An 18,706-nucleotide genomic window follows, 5' to 3' on the forward strand; every position below is an offset into this window, starting at 1 on the left:
CAACACATTTTGCGATAATCGTGTAAAAAAGATAAAAATGTCGACGTTGAAAACTTTTTCCAAAAACATTGTTTATAATTACTAAGGGAAGCAAGTACCTATAATAATTATAAGGAATATTTTATTATTCAAATCCATATTCATCATTAACCTTTACACTAAAATCGTTCTAAATTTCTTAAATTTGTGGTAAAAGTTATTTTATATTTAATCACTTTGGCCGTGAACCTTCCAATTATCATTATTAAAGGATTAGAAGACCTTAAACCTTTTAATTTAAGCAACTTTATTAATTATGTATCACGAGATTACTATAAATCTCTCACCCGTCTGGTTTAAAATTATTAAAATTCACTTTCAATTACCTAGATCTACACAAATTTAAAACAAGTACATAAACGATAATATCAAAATAAAAAAAATAATGCTTTTTTTTGTTTCAGCAAACCGTGCCGACCGATTTTGGCGCTTATTTTCATGTCGGAGCTAGGCCGACAGAGTTTTAAGTATTTTCGAAAAATACCATAAAATACCTACTTTTAACGTCAACGTCAGCACTAACTAATATACATAATATATAAATAATAATAACACAATAAAAATCCAAAATTAAACTCTATTTCTATTTGCCATTAATACCTTTCTAAACAAATCCGATCACGCGCAAGACGCAGGTGCGCTTCGTCACGTGGCTCAGTGAAAAATTATAGTTCAACGTGACGCCAGCCAGAGATGGATGGACCAACATCATTGTTATTGCTAGTTCTCCTTTGCGTATCTATTACCAATCCTATATTTTGTGACTTGATTATCTTGGTTTGATTTTGTAAAGGAATTTCGAAGAAAGCTTTGAATTAAGTTACGCCGTATAATTGATCACGTCTTCATTGTTATTGGAAAGTTTCTATTCAGTAACAATTAATTTAAAAGTACAGTTTGAAGATAATTATAATTTATAATCAATAGTAAATAAAATAAATGTAAATATCACGTTAACTATAATATTTTAGTGTTCATACGTAGTAAAGGCTCGTTAATCTTCAAAACATATTTCATAAACGAATTGAAACAAATATGTTTTCATTACACAAATATTTACTTTCACTATAATGTGCTCGTACCAATTCGTTATATTTAATAATAAATATCAGAACACAAAGCTCACTAATAAATATAATGTTTAATAAATCAATCAAATAAAGAGAAGTTGTAATAGATTAAGTTTATAATAGCTTTATCAAATAATACTCACTCAAACATAGAACAAATTTTGACGTTTATTTTTAACTACATATATAAATCGCCCTTCAAACATTTCATTAATAAAGTGAACTTACGTCATGGAATATAATCGCAAAGTTTCCGAAAACTAGACTACTTTTTTAATCCAACCAACACAATTCGAAATTTATTTGCACCACAATCTCTTTAGTGTAACTCTTGTATTTGCTAAAGCGTTAGTGATGTAACTAATCGGTGCAGACCGGACATTGATAGATGGCGTTAGATTGTGCACAAGGATATCCTGCTGACGTTACAGGCTTTGTCCTTTCAAGCCGAACATAATTATTATATGTACGATACTATATTATATTATACTAATGAAGTAAATGTATGACTTAGTAGTGTTTGCTTCAAAACAAAATAAAATTAATTATTTTGCTACGGCTGTATCTCTATTATTTAGTTTTCAATGTTGTTTATCCGAGTAATTTTGAAGTGAATGTTACAATAAAAACACTTATTCGAATTCGAATATAAACACAATAATTTGTTTTTCTCAATTATCTAAAGGTGGTAAGAAAACTTCGCTCAAAAACAGTACTGAAATTATTACAAATTTGACTTCTACCCATATAATATTCAATATAAAAAAAGCTTAATAACCATAACAGACTTTTAGTGAACTTAGCAGATCATTTTTAGCAGATCAAAAAAAAATGTGAGTTCTTATCGCGTGCAGTTGAGTTCTACAGTTCCTGATACTTTTTAGAAATAGTTCTGGCGTTTTTACCTTAAAAAACGACATTTGAAAAAATAATCTGCCAACTTCCCGTAGCAGATCATTTTTAGCAGATCAAAAAAAATGTGAGTTCTTATCGCGTGCAGTTGAGTTCTACAGTTCCTGATACGACGATGCTACGACGTGATGCTACGGCGTGATGCTACGCTGTGATGCTACGGCGTGATGCTACGGCATGTGTTACGGCGTGATGCTACGCTGTGATGCTACGGCGTGATGCTACGGTGTGTTGCTACGGTGTGATGCTACGGCATGATGCTACGGCATGATGCTACGGCGTGATGCTACGGCATGATGCTACGGCGTGATGCTACGGCATGATGTTACGGCATGATGCTACGGCGTGATGCTACGGCGTGATGCTACGGCGTGATGCTACGGCGTAATGCTACGGCGTGATGCTACGGCATGATGCTACGGCATGGTGCTACGGCATGGTGCTACGGCGTGATGAAATATGACATAAATAAATTTTCTAGTGTTTCATTTTACACGACTATTTCTAAAAAGTATCAGGAACTGTAGAACTCAACTGCACGCGATAAGAACTCACATTTTTTTTTGATCTGCTAAAAATGATCTGCTAAGTTCACTAACATAACAGTCTTTCCTTAATAAATAAACGGCAAATCTTTTCGTTTCTTTGTTATTAGTTTTTCAGCACACATTTCCCCCGCGGCGTTATGTCACGACAACCTCGAAAACTAACTTATCACACGTGTATTTTTGTGTTTTCATTCGAAACAGATGAACCGTTTAAATGCGTTTATTTTTAAACGATGTCTGTAGTCAAAGCTACGTTTGATGAAACACAGTCGCCATAAGCAGCATTCTTGAAACTAAATTGAAACGAAAGACATTTTGTGGTGTTCCAAATGTATTTAGTTTTAGCAGCATTTTATACAGACTGGTATTCAATTTAAAAAAATTTTATCATTAAAAATTGTACGCACCTGAAACAATAAACCCATTTTATGTTATAAAGCTCACAAAGAGAAATTGATCCACATTCCCTTTGATACGTTTTACTCATCCAATAAAATTATCTCTGTCGTCTGTTCAGAACCTAATTCATTACCTTTAGTCTAGTCTGTAGTCTATACCTGGCTGTGAGCTCTATCAATCAAGCCTTCGCAAATAAAGCTAGCAATCTTACCTGATGTTACATTAATCATGACTATAGTTCATTGTTCTATGATTGATTCGAGTTAATACTAGTTCTTGAATATCTAGTTAGTTGGTAATAAAAATATGCAGTATTTGACATCCTACTAATATTATAAATGCGAAAGTTTGTGAGGATGTGTAGGGGTGTGTTTGTTACTCTTTCACGCAAATACTACTGAACCGATTACAATGAAATTTAGCACACACATAGAAGGTAACTTGGATTAACACATAGGATAGGTTTTATACCGGAAATCACACGGGAACGGGAACTATGCGGGTTTTTCTTAGAAAACGCAGGCGAAGCCGCGGGCGGAAAGCTAGTTGGTTATAAAAATATTATACAGTATTTGATATGATATTATAAACGCGATAGTTTGTGAGGATGGATGGATGCGCCATGCAAACAGCTGCGAACAGCACTTATCTAAGAGATAGATTATAGCCTGGATTAATATATTGGCTTTTCAACTAGATACGACGTTACCTCTTGGACTAAATGTAGTCTATACGATTGAGATATTTCATAAAGTTAAAACGAAGTGGAATAAAAACATTTATGTAAACTAATAAATCACTATATATTTATTTATTTATTATAATACATAATATATCAATAGTGTGCTTTGGAAATAAATGTTTCTTTCTTTCAAATAGATAATATGTAATTGAAGTTATATGGTTTAGTATTCTCTTTTTATTTAATTTTGAACGAGTATTGTAATGTTTATTTTAGTAACTTCTTCGTTATGAATGGCAACGTACTTGTCTTTATATCTTTTAACATTTTCAACCTTATCTGCTTAACTGATTTTGTAATTAGTCGATATAATAATTCTAAAATTAGGTCTTACAATGAAAAGTTACGTGGATTAGAAGAAGGATAAAGACTACATTAGATTTAGAATTAGACGAAGATAAAATTGAAATTCTTGATATAGAATAGTTGAAAGTGAAATCGCTGGCAAAAAGCTATTTCCAAATATTCAGCAATTTATCAAATCTAATTAGTATTCAATGATATAATTTAAGAATCATTTAAATAAATTATCTGCTATTTATACCAACGGGTATATAATAAAAGAATACAAAAAATGCTGAATATTACGAAAATCTTTTTAGTATTAATATTATGAGCATTTACAATTTATTGGCTTTTATTTTCTTTAAACTTTTATACCTATAATGAAGTCTGTTATCTATTACTAGCTGTGCCCCGCGATTTCATCCGCATGGCTCCGCTCCTGTTGGTCTTAGGGTGATAATATGTAGCTTATAACCTTCCTCGATAAATGGGCTATCTAACACCGAAATAATTTTTCAAATCGGACCAGTTGTTCCTAAGATTAGCGCGTTCAAACAAATAAACAAACTCTTCAGCTTTATAATATTATAGTACCTATAGATTATACTTAGTATTATCAATAGGTCCTATGCATTATACATAGGTCTCATTTTATATTTCAAATTGAATATGTGTTCAGTGTATCCATCCACGTATGACTGAATTAGCAAAACAAATATGTAATGTAACATCTAACGCCGCGTCCACACAACCCCGCTTCGCTAACTCTACACGTAATTAGTGTACACCCGGTTTTTCCCGCATATCCTATGCACAATAAACTGACCTACATTGCTTATACTATTTTCACTCGCTGGAGCGGCCATTTTGTTTTTTAACAATTGAAGTTCAAAACAATTAGGTCAGTGACATACTGTCAAAGAGGTAAATAATTTCTTTAATGGCAGAAGCGACTCGCTTTCGCTTCGCTTTGCTATGAATCAAACTGATTAAATGTAACGAGATTTCTTTTTCATTTTTATTTGTTATATTAATTTCTATCCGGCCGTCTATTACTCTCGTAAATAAATATATTCCATATTCTGTAAATACAATTTTATTATATAAAAAACACAAAGTGAAACCAATGAGGCATGAACTGAAAAATACTGGTTTTATTTCAATTCCAGTAAATAAAAGTTAAATTGCGTGATCAAACAACAATTTGCAATCCTCCAAATAGACTACGATACTTTGTAATGTTTAAGTTTTGTGAAAGTTTTCTAAAATTTCGCAACAACCTGGTTCGCCATTATCATACCTACCTGAGAGTGAAGTTCTCAAAACTTTACAAAAACGACTAACTCGTATCTTGGCTCCGAAACACGAGTCTATAACTAGCATTTACATTTAGATTACTTTTGCATTTTTCGTAGTTCATTCCGTGATATGTTTAAATAACCATTAATTAAATTTTGTAAGTATTTTTTTAAAGGTCATGTCCATGTCTTGAATATAAGCAACTATTACATTATTTCCATCAATTTTTATAGAATTCTAATATATCAAATGGATTAATCACAATCCTCCTTTAGTACGCTCAATCTGTATTTTATTATTCTTGTTTAGTTTATTCGTCGATTATTCAAATTCATACCACTCAAGTTATTAAAGTGAAACTTTTATTACATCGTCTCAAACTTTTTGGTCTGTGTAGCGCATGTCGCGTGTATCGCGGCTGCCGAGTAGGTATACCTACTCGGCAGATTGAGCGTACTAAAGGAGGATTGTGATTAATCCATTTGATATATTAGAATTCTATAAAAATTGATGGAAATAATGTAATAGTTGCTTATATTCAAGACATGGACATGACCTTTAAAAAAATACTTACAAAATTTAATTAATGGTTATTTAAACATATCACGGAATGAACTACGAAAAATGCAAAAGTAATCTAAATGTAAATGCTAGTTATAGACTCGTGTTTCGGAGCCAAGATACGAGTTAGTCGTTTTTGTAAAGTTTTGAGAACTTCACTCTCAGGTAGGTATGATAATGGCGAACCAGGTTGTTGCGAAATTTTAGAAAACTTTCACAAAACTTAAACATTACAAAGTATCGTAGTCTATTTGGAGGATTGCAAATTGTTGTTTGATCACGCAATTTAACTTTTATTTACTGGAATTGAAATAAAACCAGTATTTTTCAGTTCATGCCTCATTGGTTTCACTTTGTGTTTTTTATATAATAAAATTGTATTTACAGAATATGGAATATATTTATTTACGAGAGTAATAGACGGCCGGATAGAAATTAATATAACAAATAAAAATGAAAAAGAAATCTCGTTACATTTAATCAGTTTGATTCATAGCAAAGCGAAGCGAAAGCGAGTCGCTTCTGCCATTAAAGAAATTATTTACCTCTTTGACAGTATGTCACTGACCTAATTGTTTTGAACTTCAATTGTTAAAAAACAAAATGGCCGCTCCAGCGAGTGAAAATAGTATAAGCAATGTAGGTCAGTTTATTGTGCATAGGATATGCGGGAAAAACCGGGTGTACACTAATTACGTGTAGAGTTAGCGAAGCGGGGTTGTGTGGACGCGGCGTTAGATGTTACATTACATATTTGTTTTGCTAATTCAGTCATACGTGGATGGATACACTGAACACATATTCAATTTGAAATATAAAATGAGACCTATGTATAATGCATAGGACCTATTGATAATACTAAGTATAATCTATAGGTACTATAATATTATAAAGCTGAAGAGTTTGTTTATTTGTTTGAACGCGCTAATCTTAGGAACAACTGGTCCGATTTGAAAAATTATTTCGGTGTTAGATAGCCCATTTATCGAGGAAGGTTATAAGCTACATATTATCACCCTAAGACCAACAGGAGCGGAGCCATGCGGATGAAATCGCGGGGCACAGCTAGTAATAGATAACAGACTTCATTATAGGTATAAAAGTTTAAAGAAAATAAAAGCCAATAAATTGTAAATGCTCATAATATTAATACTAAAAAGATTTTCGTAATATTCAGCATTTTTTGTATTCTTTTATTATATACCCGTTGGTATAAATAGCAGATAATTTATTTAAATGATTCTTAAATTATATCATTGAATACTAATTAGATTTGATAAATTGCTGAATATTTGGAAATAGCTTTTTGCCAGCGATTTCACTTTCAACTATTCTATATCAAGAATTTCAATTTTATCTTCGTCTAATTCTAAATCTAATGTAGTCTTTATCCTTCTTCTAATCCACGTAACTTTTCATTGTAAGACCTAATTTTAGAATTATTATATCGACTAATTACAAAATCAGTTAAGCAGATAAGGTTGAAAATGTTAAAAGATATAAAGACAAGTACGTTGCCATTCATAACGAAGAAGTTACTAAAATAAACATTACAATACTCGTTCAAAATTAAATAAAAAGAGAATACTAAACCATATAACTTCAATTACATATTATCTATTTGAAAGAAAGAAACATTTATTTCCAAAGCACACTATTGATATATTATGTATTATAATAAATAAATAAATATATAGTGATTTATTAGTTTACATAAATGTTTTTATTCCACTTCGTTTTAACTTTATGAAATATCTCAATCGTATAGACTACATTTAGTCCAAGAGGTAACGTCGTATCTAGTTGAAAAGCCAATATATTAATCCAGGCTATAATCTATCTCTTAGATAAGTGCTGTTCGCAGCTGTTTGCATGGCGCATCCATCCATCCTCACAAACTATCGCGTTTATAATATCATATCAAATACTGTATAATATTTTTATAACTGTATAATATTTTATAATATAATATTTTGCATTTTTCGTAGTTCATTCCGTGATATGTTTAAATAACCATTAATTAAATTTTGTAAGTATTTTTTTAAAGGTCATGTCCATGTCTTGAATATAAGCAACTATTACATTATTTCCATCAATTTTTATAGAATTCTAATATATCAAATGGATTAATCACAATCCTCCTTTAGTACGCTCAATCTGTATTTTATTATTCTTGTTTAGTTTATTCGTCGATTATTCAAATTCATACCACTCAAGTTATTAAAGTGAAACTTTTATTACATCGTCTCAAACTTTTTGGTCTGTGTAGCGCATGTCGCGTGTATCGCGGCTGCCGAGTAGGTATACCTACTCGGCAGCCGCGATACACGCGACATGCGCCACACAAAGCAGTGTTCGGAACCGTTCGAACAGTTTCACTTTTACCGTGGTTTCATAAAACCACACAACATTTTTTAAATCAGTATCTCATAATCAGTCGCTCACTTTATTTTCAGTCGCTCGTTTTATTATTCCCCATTTTATAATAAGTCGATGTAACAAGATGTTATTTGAAACTTGTATTAGATTATCATTCGTGAATATTTAGCAGTTTTATAGAATTCATACATAAGATTAGAATTTATAAAACATTTTGTTCTATGTAACGGGAAAAGTTTTTCACTTTACCAACCTGGGTCGTTGTACTTTTTGCAAGATCTCTCTTAAATACCGTTTTTTAAAACAACGCAACAACTATGTAATACACTAAAATAATTTGAGACTAATTGAAGTGAAACTTCTTTACATGCGTTGAAAGTAAAATTTCAAAGTCGCGTCATGGAAATACCGTCACGTCATGGCCTGAGACGATTTTGAATGAAGATGAAGTTTCACTTCTGGCACGTGTGCACGGCACACACGCTCGTTTTTGTATCTATTCCAAAACTATGCAAGAATGATGTGGAATGGAATCCAGAATAGTCGGATTGCGAGCGAGGCAGTTGGGCAGAGCACACACGGAGGCGATCAATCACTGTCGCCTGCCATATTGACGACCATTAGCATTTTGATCGTCTTTCCGCCATTTTCCGCGGCACGATGGCCGTTTATTACACATTCTGCACTATTATAATATTTATATGCAATTAACAGCACGTAAATTTAATATTTATTGCAATTCAAAATATGTTGAATTTTACGTGTGCAAAATTACCTTTAATTTCTACAATGTAATGCAATTTTTTACCACTTTAACGTACACTGCGTTCTATTAACTATAATAATACCTACCTACTTAAATAGTATTCTATAGAGACTTTAAACCAAATAAGTAGCAACATTTCCAGCAAGATGCAGTTTTGTTGTCTCATAATTATTATCAACGTAAGCTCGCTCTAAAGTGTAGTGTTCTCTGTTGTAGCGGAGCAAGCAAACTTGCATACGGGTCACATATAAAAGAAACATAGGCTTTACATATATTATATTAGGAAGAAACACCGCTATAGCACACAATACAAACTATAAAAATGTTTGCAATGTTTTGTTTAAAAATCTAAGACCAGCTTTAATTGTTTTTTATGATTTTTTCACAAGATAATAAGTACATGATTTATTTGATAGATGAAATGTTATCTCATTTAAGTAACGTAAAATCACTTGTGTCTCATCTCTAGCTGAATAAAAAATAATTCTGAAACTTTTTTTTGTCGTTTTAAAACCACAATCTAGTGAATCAAGTTTAACGAACTGAAAATTCAACGTCGTAAAAGTAGGGAATTAAAAATGTTGTAAAACATAATGGAAAAACTGGACTAAAATATGAAGGCAAGCTATAACTGTAGTACGCATTGTACAAAAGAAATTAGAGCAGTAAAAATAACTAGTTCTGTGTACGCTTGTATGTTTGTCTAAGCTTAGGCTTTAATAATTATTGTGGTATGTGAAGGAAATGAAACATGGAACGCTACACTGCGTAATAGCTTCGGACGAAGGAGAAGGTAGTATTAATTAGAGTTCTATAGTTTCGAATTTTTCAATGCAATTAAGCTCCGAATTGAAAACTATAGTTTGGGAATATTGATTGATAATTATTTACAGTTTAATATTTCGTTCATTCATCCATCCATTCAGCCCGGATAAGTCCACTGTTGGACGTAGGCCTCCCCCATACTGTGTCATAGTTGCCGATCTTTGGCTTTGCTTAACCATCTGCGCCCAGCTGTCTTATCTATATCATCCGACCATCTAGTGGGAGGGCGTCCAACAGTGCGCCGTCCGGTTCTTGGTCGCCATTCAAGGACCTGTATTCCCCAACGAGCATCGGTCCTGCGGGCTATGTAGCCTGCCCACTGCCATTTTAGTTTGGAGATTCTGAGAGCAATGTCAGTTACCTTCGTTCGTCTGCGAACTTCCGTATTGCGGATCTTGTCGCGCAGAGAAATTCCGAGCATTGCTCTCTCCATAGCTCGTTGGGTCACTTTTAATTTATTTATCAGGCCCTTTGTAAACGACCAGGTCTCTGCGCCATATGTTATAACTGGCAACACACACTGGTTGTATACTTTTGTACGTGTGTTATACGTTGCCAGGTCAAGTCGTCGTCGTTGATAGCCGTATGTCTTCCGGAGATTCTTAGCACCCCCTACCCCGCCGTGACCATGGCCGCTATCGTAGCCAGGAATAGCGGGGCTGCCGGGTACTGGGGGCCGGGGCTTTAGAGTTGTACTTGTCATGGTTTTTATTATGATTCACATTTTGGGGGGAAATTGCCATAATCACCACGCTTGGCAGGCGTGTTGGTGATCGCAGTATGGTGGTATGATTCTCAAGAGGCGCTGCTGCCCGCCTCTCGGTATAGATCCCTTAGTCGGCTTTTACGACATCCACGGGAAGAGATGGAGTAGTGCTATTCGTGAGCGGCACTACACGCCTTAATATTTCGTTAGTTATTGCTATAGGTATAGGTTATAAAGATAATCGGAAAAAAATAATTTGGCACTAGAAAAGCTGAACCTGTCTCATCAGCATCTAATAATTATATTTATATGTAGATGCGTAGTTTGTTTCTGTAAATTTCGATATTCTTAAACTAGAATTTAAAGCATTAGTAGATTTAGATTAATACAATGTACATTGTACATACATCCTACTAAAGACAAAATGAGAGCAACAAGATTTTCAGACTCTACAACTAAAGTTTTGTTATCGTTATTTATTTATGTAGTGTAATCAAAACTAGTTTAGCATAAAGTTCTGGCCTTTTGCCGTGTACCGAGTTAAATTTTTCGTGGAATCTCATAGAAAACACAATTTCAGTTTGATTTCAAGCGATGTTGAAATGTTTGGTAATTGTTCAGCTGTTCACGAGTAACCAGTTTATACGATACAGAGGAGTTTTAAATATTCATGCATCAATATACATAAAAATCTTATTTAACATTCATCATTTGTTTTCCAAGCTATTTTTTGCTAGCTTTACCCTGTGGTTTTGTTTGTGGTTAATTTTAGTTAGAACATCGACATCATCAACATCGGAAATAGGAGAAGACGTTTTCTCTAGAATGAGGAAGATATATTAGGTTATCATTTGAAATGAAAACCTAAACATTTATGTGGTTGATTTTTCAATCCTTGGTTAAAATTAATTACTAAAATAGTGTATTCAACAGCTATTTCGAAAAATATATTCAAAATGCACGTCTTAAACTTAATTGGTCGGATAAGTTTTAAAAAGGACTGAAATATTGTTTCTGATTCACCAAAGTGTATTTGAGAAGAGCATTTGAAACTTCGCTAATTTGGACTGAATATAATCCCAGTACAATAAAACCGTGACAATTATTATGTTATCTATTCAATATTTTCGATGAAATACAAAACGCATGAATGCTTTTGGGTAAAATAATTGTGATTATTCAAAGAGAAATAAATAATTTTCAATATGAATGCATTGGTGCGTGCGAACTAACATACATAATTTATTCCTGAACAATATTGCTACAGATGACCTTACACCGTCCAATGCCTGATAAACCGAGCTCAAAAATGTCTAATAAATCATATCATCATAAAATAACTTCAGAATAAAGTACATGAATACCCCAACTAGTAACTTTAATTTAATCCAGCCATAAATGGTAGACAAACACGCCAAAAAGGTCCAACAAATTGGAAAGCATCGCAACATCATGGAGCGCTATATTTCACGTTATTTGTTTTACGAGTGAAATATGCAGTAAAAAACTTCCATAAACTGGATCCGAAAGTTTGTAAAATATTCGAGCAATAATTCAGTGAAACCGACTAAATGAAGTAAAAATTGCTTTTCGTCTGAAGTTGTTATGACTTTCCGGATTGCGGTATCAACCCGAATGCACTTTTTATACACTCTGTTGACGAATGTTTGCTATCTGAGATTGATGGCGGGGACCTAGGGCTGCCGCTATTCTTATTGTGGTTTAAGCATGCAAAACAGATGGATACACTATAGTTCAACAGGACACTAAAGGATATTTCAATCATTTTCTATTTGTTTGTTTTGAAATTAGGCAAATTAATTATTTTGATATTCAATACTCTTTTTCTTGCAACACCGTTACTTGGAACTAATACATATTAATGTTTACGTGTTGTACCTTCTCACCGGAATGACATTACAATACATACACCAAAATAAATGTATTCATACACAACCAAATTCTCTTACAAGCCGGATTTCAATTTTCTCGGATCAAGATAACCCAAAATGTAGGTACTACAGTAATATCTTCATGAAATTGTTTAATAAATATGTAAAGTAAAAATAAATGAGAGGCAGCCCTACGAGCCCTAGACAGGGTGGCAATATTTGGGGAGACTGAACTGTGAATGATAGTTTTTCTTATTTATGATGGAAAAAATTCGTGGAGCGAATAGCCTTATATGTGGCTGTATTTTTTATTACTTCTATGAGTTTGTAATACGTATATCAAATTATTTCAATGTGTGTGTGTTTATTATATTTTTATAAACTGTATTCGGGACTTGGTGATCTTCTTCTTGTAAGTAAGTTATTATTATAATATACTAGATTTCCGCCCGCGGCTTCGCCCGCGTTTTCAAAGGAAAACCCGCATAGTTCCCGTTCCCGTGGGATTTCCGGGATAAAACCTATCCTATGTGTTAATCCAAGTTACCCTCTATATGTGTGCTAAATTTCATTGTAATCGGTTCAGTAGTTTTTACGTGAAAGAGTAACAAACATCCATACATCCATACATCCATACATCCATACATCCATAAATCCTTACAAACTTTCGCCTTTATATTATTATAGTATAGTATAGTATAATAGTATAGTATAGTATTAAGATTTGCTAACATTTTTTTTAACATTTATCCCTAATAAAGTGTTTACTATTATAAAGTACTGAAGTTGACGGGGTTAAAGCAAATATACGACATAGCAATCAACTAAATCTAGATAGCCAAAAGATTCAAGGCTTTTAAATAGACTGAATCTTTGCTATTAAGGCTTTACGATACAAAAGAAACAAAGTTATTACAATACAAAGATTTAGTGCAAAGTAAATGAGGTAACAGACTCTACAGTGTCGCAGTATGCTACATTAAACCATAAAGTATTGCTACGTCGTGTTTTATTCGTTATGTGTGCTTTGTAACACCAACATATTGTACACAAAGAATGCAAGAAAACATTTGCTTTTGTATGCATTTTTTATGTAAACCGTAGAGAATAGAATGCTGAATTAGTTAGGAAATGTAGATATAGTTATTGCTCTTTTTCTATTAATCTTACTACATAAGTTAATTAAAAACATGAGTGATCGACTACTAATTTTATAAATAAGTACCTTAAGTTTTTAACTTGCATGTTCTAGGGTTAATCTTCGGAAGTACTGATCCGATCATAATATTATTCTACCATTGATAAAAAAGTACACTTTTCAAGAGTGAGATAGGATATTTTAATATACCGGGCGAAGTGGGGCCAAGTGGTAGTAGTACATAGTACCTACGTAATATTACACTAAAGGTTAATAACTTCTAAATAGTCATATGTATTTTATGTAGATCCATTATCGATTGGTGGTAAATTGAGATTTGAGTTAAACCGAAATTATGCTAACACATAAACACATAATCTAATTTATAATATAAACACCGCAAAAGCCAATGTGTTTGTTTACTATTTGCAATTGATGCTCTGAATTGATTTCTCATATTTTTTTTAGTTCAATAGAACCTAATAAAATATAATATTTGCTACATTGTGTCCTTGACTTATTAAAATAATTGTTTTAGAAGCAGTAATTACGTGATCAACCACGAACTAGGTTGGTATGTGGCGCTTATCAAACTTGGAAATTTTCAAATATAGGTACATAAGTCTAATTTTTTTCACTATTTAGGTATATTCATTAACTAGTACATCAATCTTAAAATATGTTAAATGCTTAAAACCAATTTTGGCACAAACAACGGGCAAATCTGGGATATAAAGTTAATTGCTTTGCATTTGAACACATAACCTCATTCTGGAGAGGGTTGGGCCAGACAGTGATTTGTAGCGAAGCGATTGCACGGGCGTGCCGACGCGACCAACAGGCTGCCATCGACCGTTTGCAGTGTTTTAATGCCAATTAAACTAATACATAACATATATCTAGGTATTCATTATTACACTAATTGGTAAAATACCACGTTTATACGTAAATGTGGAAAAAAATATTACGTACGTAATAGTAGTAGCCCGAAAAATTACCTAACAAATCTTTTTTTTTTATTGCCAAGTAAATGAGCTGACAGATCACCTGTTGGAAAGTAATATCCGCCGCCCCTTAGCATTGCGAGAATATTCTACAAATTAATAGATTTATAACCAAATTTATATAAACCCTTTGAACCAATTGAAAAATAAAGTACAATGTAGAGTTATTAAAGAGAAATCACATAAAAAAAGTATCAAGATTTCGTAGAGACCATTAAAAATTGAATAAACTTAGCTATCGTCATCCAATATCCCTTCAGTTATGATCTTTCATCTCGTTTATTAAAAATTATATTGCATTTTCCAAGAGGATACAGCTATTTGTTTCCAAGTGCATAAATACTTCATTTCATAGCAACTATAAAGAACAATATTGAGACGCGCCCGTTCTCGCCGCTCCGCATATTTAATTTGTACTTGAAACATTTGCTTTTTCTTTTTAATAAGTTCCCGTATTTGATCTTTTGGACGTTCAACTTTTTTATTTGCTTTTTCATTGCATTCTTATAAAGATGTAACGCTTACAATGTAGCTTGTCTGAATTATATTAAAATCTAAGACTGTCCATTGTTCAGGTTCAGAGCAAATAATTTAGACTTCATTACGAAACAGCAATTCATTTCAAATTATTTACTCAATGTGTATTTGCTTTAAACGTTCACAAATTGTATTCACCCAGTCTTTCAATATTCGACTCAATCAACTAGAAACTCAAAGATTGTCCTCTTAATAGCACTATCGATTTATTTTTATTTGCACAGACAGTACGAGCTCATAAATAATGATATTCTGGTACAAGTTGGCAATGTAAACTCAATCGGTGACACTGGCAAATAAGGAGCGAGATAAACAAACGCTTGATATTCATGCTAACTGTATCTGCGCTTCAGAACAACCGTAAATTATTCCAACGAATCCGTCCCAACAATACATTGAAATAATCGCGTTACATTATGTATGATTGCCAAGAAGCCAGGTCTGATCTCAGCATTGTCGTCAAAGATTACCGCCGTACGTGCGATACAATCTCTGACCTTCCCGACTCCAGCCGCGGGTTTTGACTAAGAAATATTGAAAGCCGATTATTTTTGACGTGCGAATGTTTTGAATCTATTACCGTTCACGTGAATTGCGTCAATGACCCAAATGTAACCCATTTTGTAGTCTTTAGAAGCAGATTTTACGCATCAAGAATCTCTTTACGACATCAAACATACTGATAATTTAATACCGGTGCTTTTAAATCCCTCTGTCATGGCCGCTTCGATATTGATTTCGTTATTCATTATTTTTAACGCGAATTCCTTTTATGTCAAGATGAAAGATCATAAAATATAATAAAGAAATCTGTAGCTGTCCTCAATGCTGGAGCATTTGGTAATCAACTTTTTTGAAAAAAAAAATCTTGCTCCAAATCTCTATTAAGTTTTAATAAAACATTATAACGTACTTTTCAGGGGAAACTATTAAGTTTTAGACCAAATAAGAATGGTTTTGCATTATAAAAACATAAATGAAACAGCAAAATTTTCATAACTTCCCCGAAATATAACTAAGTTGTTGGTACAAATAGATCGTTATCTAGCCGAATATATGAAAAATTCCCCTTCGTTTATACGAAAGCTATAAAGAGACGTTATATGCGCGAACACGAGGTGCTTTCCCAAATATAAGAAATTCAGCACAACATGTAGGTCAAGTCTCTACTTGAAGCGAATGTTTCAAAGATTTATATGACACCTGTCTTTATAAATATTAATATTTTTTGTTTTGTTTGCAAATAAATGGTGAAAATGTATGGTGTTTAAACAGTTTATGGAAGTGTACCTGTGCAATGTGCATGTTATCAAAACAATAAATTGAAAATAAGTTTAAAGATATAGTTCCGAATGCTATATTTTGAGGGTTTTACGTTACACTTACATAAAAAAAGTTGCACAAGAAATTAAAATAAATCTCCTATGTCTAAAGAGGTAGAGTTTTCAAGTAACGTGTTTAATGGTACCTCACTCAACCTCTTCAGACAAGTCGGTTACTACCAAAACCCAAATAAAGTGGCCATAAAACAAAAATAGAATTCCTATTTCCATCGCAATATGAATCAAAATTATAACTCATAAATTGCGAATGTAGCGGTCACAAAGAATCGTATATAGGTTACGGGAGCTAGGGCAGAGGGGCAGACGGGGCAAGGGGCAATGAAAGGGCAATAAAGCCCTGATACGTCTTTAAGCGCCCACTAAACCATTAATGTCGCTTTGCTTATCGTAAAACGGTCAAACAAAACACAATTTTATGGTGCCCATATATCTGATGGATTTAACATACGCTGTAAGTAGTTTAAGGTTTTTTCGTGGGGGTGACGAGAATTGGGTTAAAGGTTTAGAGAAATTAATATGTTTAATTGCGGTAGCGCTAATTTTCCTGTAACCTATATACAACCACCAGGCTGTTAAAAGTGCGGTAACACTGTTTGCTGAATTATTTTTAAACCCCAAAATTATCATTTGTAGCGTTTTAATTGTATGTATATTGTAAAGGCACATTTTGAGGCCTCACTTCTCTGCAAATGGATTGCCGACTTTGTAAGAATAGAATTCAGTTGGGGGAAAAAAGGAAAGAAATAGTTAAGGTAAGGAAAAGGATACCGTCCAGAATACACATAAATAACTCACACTTTACAATACTGATTTTATACCTACTTGATGTGTTGGTTGAGATTTCTTTACACTAAAATATTAATGATTCAAGTTTTAAAGCACTGAAGAAGTTCCAAATTTATTCATCTAAAAATTCATAAAATTTCCTATCTCATTTGGATTATAAAATTATAATTTTCTGTCCGCGCGGTCGCGGTCAGACAGGAAACGTGATTTTATCTCATATTTAAATTTAATCCACGGCTCAATTATCTATTCATATGTTTCCGTTGGATGATTATATAATCATTTAATTCGACATTTTAATGTACAAAAGATATTTTATTCAATTTTATATTTATTATTTCATATAAGAACTAAACGAAACACGATTTCACAGACAAATAAATTAATCACAAGCATAATAGTCATTTTATTAATCTATTCGTTAAACTCCCTCCAATTAACCGACGATTTTAATTAAACTATATTATTAAGATCAAAAATAATGACTTGTTATGTCCCATACTTTAACGCAACATACAATTCGTATTATTAAGTACCTTTGTAATACATCCATCAATATGTAACAGTCATTTCATCAGTTTCATGACCCATCAGCTTGCAATCACGCAATAATTACAATTTGAGTCATTACTACCGCAACTCGATGCAAACTCAACACGCACTCGATCGGACCGTTTGTTCGAGTTTCCTCTCAATCAGCACAATCCAGTTATGTTGCTGATACTCCGGGATAACTGAATCCGATCCGAGCAAATGTAATCACTCAGTTAAATTACTTCGTTGAACAGATTTAACTCATGCACAGATGCTATGGGTATCTTGTGTTTCAATTTACGCGTGACAAACAAACAGGAAATAAGAAAAAGCTAGCTAGTTTTATCAGCTATAGGGAAGTAGTGATAACTACTTTAGATAAGAACTTTATGGATCAATGTTAAAATTTTAAAGTCACTCTTATAAAATAATCAAGAGCTTTGGCAAAAATTTGATACTGTTCATATTATAAGCATTGATTCAGAAAAAAAAGACGTTTGGCACTCGGGGACTGCCGCGGTAAAGCTATTGCATGCTATGCCTTCAAGCCACACCTCCGCGCCCGTCGGAGTGGGGAGCGTGAGGTTTTTCGTTACGCAATTTCTGGATTCGGTCCCCGCGCTCAAGGCCCGCGATAGAAGCTATGCAATAGCTTAAAAGTTAACGGCTGTATATGAAATTCAGAATCGTACAAAATTATACAATGTCACAAAAAATATCGAATGCAAATACAAATACCGCGGGAACAAGCAATAAAATCTACTTCATTAAATAAATATAACCCCATTACTTTCTATTCATTCGTATGAATAAGAAAACATTTGAGAAGTTGGCGCGGAGCCAGCTCTTGCGAAAGATACGCCTAATTCGCGCCGCAGCTATTTGTTTGGAAATTTTAAAGAATAACATCCAATTATTCACTTAATTTTATTTAAAGACAG

General features: G+C 33.0%; 1 protein-coding gene across 2 annotated transcripts in view; it reads right to left on the reverse strand.

The window, feature by feature from the left end:
• Nucleotides 1-18,706, reverse strand: part of LOC149906189 (somatostatin receptor type 2-like) — a 97,925-nt gene that overhangs the window by 20,971 nt on the left and 58,248 nt on the right. The gene's annotated exons all lie outside the window — the stretch shown is intronic.

The sequence above is a fragment of the Colias eurytheme genome, chromosome 9 (genome assembly GCF_061535395.1).
Source record: "Colias eurytheme isolate Ceu_HAF_F1 chromosome 9, ilColEury1 Martin Lab GWU primary, whole genome shotgun sequence".
Taxonomy (NCBI): Eukaryota; Metazoa; Arthropoda; class Insecta; order Lepidoptera; family Pieridae; genus Colias; species Colias eurytheme.